Below are 2,272 nucleotides of genomic sequence, written 5' to 3'. Positions count from 1 at the left end.
GCAGCAGTCCAAATAACAAAGAAGCCACTTATGAGGGTTGAACTCAATGAGTCAACTCTCTCAATCCCATCCAAGTATTGCCTAAACTCGGGACATATGCATGCACTACCAGCATAAGCTGCATCAACATGAATCCACATGTCGAATTCATTTGCAGCTTCAGCTAGCTGACCCACTGGATCAATGGCAGTGGTGGAAGTAGTCCCCACAGTAGCACAGAGGAAAAGCGGGACCAGGCCATCTGCGATGTCGGCTTCAATTTGCTTCCTTAATGCCTTGGGGGACAAAGAAAATTTGTCTTCAACAGTAGTTGGGATTATTCTTATATTGCATGGGAAAATGCCAGCTAGCTTGCTAGTCTTGATGAAAAAACTGTGTGTTTGATCAGATCCATAAACGACGAGCTTGCCAACGTTTTCGAGGCCAATTGTCTCAAGAGCGCGGTCACGTGCGGCGACGAGGGTGAAAAGAACAGCCTCACTGGTGTTTCCTTGGAGAACGCCGCCTCCGGTGCCTGAAAACATGAAGGATTTAGGGAGCTTAAGCATGTTAGCCAACCAATCCATGACAACCATTTCGAGCTCGGTGGCCGCCGGGGATGCAAGCCAGTTGACCGGTACAGAGTTAAAGCCAGTGCACAACATTTCTCCCAGAAAAGCGGCAGAGCTACATGTTACAGGAAAATATGCAAAGAAGTTAGGGCTTAACCAGTTAGTCATTCCAGGGATTATAACCTTTTGAACGTCTTCTAGAATAGTTTCAAATGGCTCGGGGAGATACGGGGCGGTTTCTGGCGGCCGGGTTCGGAGATATCCAGGCTCAACTTGGCTGAGAACAGGATAGTTTTCGATATTTTTGTAATAGTCAGCTATGAAATCAACCATGAGATGGGCTTGTTTCCTGAATTCTTCAGGATCAAGTGGCCTGAATGGTGCAACTGGTGAAGTTGCATAAGAAGCTTCATTATTTGCATCAATGCTGCCCATTCTCTTTGGAGACTATTGGGTTCTGTACAAATTTAATGGAGGTGAGTAGGAAAGGTAGGAACAAGGAGCTTTGAATGAACCAAGAAAGCAGTTGGATTTGAGAGAAATGAGAAGTGTTGATAATGCTTGTACGAATTTTGTGGTAAAATGGCCACTACTTAAAATACTAGCAGCCAAATGGGCACTATTTAAATTAACATTCTCTAGTGAGATTAAATTGAAACATGAGCATATATACTACTATAATATAACCGGAAACATACTTTTGGCGTGGGGATTTATGTAAGGATGGCAATGGGTGCGGGTGCCCGTCGGGGTAGAAATGGGGTGGGGCGGGGCGGGGCGGGGCAGGGGCGGGGGTGGGGGCAAAATATTTCCCCCCACCTTAAAACGGGGCAGGGGTGGGAAACATACACCCGCCCCTCCCCCCACATACAATAATATATATATATGTATATTTATATATATAATACAATTCTAAATTTTCTAAAGTTGCACCCTTACTTACAAGTACAACGCTAGCCAGTGTTAATGGCCGCCGCAACAACTGAAGAAATTTCTTGGACTATTGTTGATTTGTTTCTAACGCCCCCCCCAAAAGACTAAGCTATCCAATTCCAACCTGTTTTGCTCCTAACCCCTTTTTATTTAGATCGGTTCCCTTCCTCCGCACTGAATGTAACTTGATTTGTTTTGCTTTATTTCCATCTTGATAGCTTTTTAATCTTATTTAACATTATTTACAATTGTATTATTGTAAATAACATTTATGATAAGTTGATTTCTTCCCCCGCGGCCGGGCGGGGGGTGGGGGGCAAGGGGCGGGAGAAGTTATTTGACAATGGGGCGGGGTGTAGGGGAAGGATCCCAGCCCCATTACCACCCCATTTTTATGTAATAGAGTTGAACAATGACAGGTGCCGAACCTGTACAATAATAATAAATAAATCCTAACTACCACCTGGAACAGTCAGTAATCAATTCGAGTACTGGAGCAGGGACTCTAGGTGTGCAATGGGTTACTTGATTCACCCTGTTCCCGAAGAGTTTGCTTAATCCTATATACCTGAATTAATTATTTAACTGAATTCCCTAACTAGTAGACAGTGGTAAGCAGGGTCGTCTCCTCAGGGACTAGCAAGATATTTTTACTTCTTTTCAAACCAAGGTTAATGGGGGGTTTTGGTATCAAATGCCAACTAAACAAATTAAATGCAGAGAAATAATTAATTAAAAGAAATAATTAAGAGAAACTCTAGCCAAGGGTGTACTTCAGAAATGGTTCA

General features: G+C 43.5%; 1 pseudogene; it reads right to left on the bottom strand.

Moving 5' to 3' along the window:
* Nucleotides 1-986, bottom strand: part of LOC113769092 — an 8,134-nt pseudogene extending 7,148 nt beyond the window's left edge.
* Nucleotides 987-2,272: the final 1,286 nt, after the last annotated feature.

The sequence above is a fragment of the Coffea eugenioides genome, chromosome 4, assembly GCF_003713205.1.
Source record: "Coffea eugenioides isolate CCC68of chromosome 4, Ceug_1.0, whole genome shotgun sequence".
Lineage (NCBI taxonomy): Eukaryota > Viridiplantae > Streptophyta > Magnoliopsida > Gentianales > Rubiaceae > Coffea > Coffea eugenioides.
Note: the sequence above shows the minus strand (reverse complement) of the source record. Positions and strands in the feature narration are given on the sequence as shown.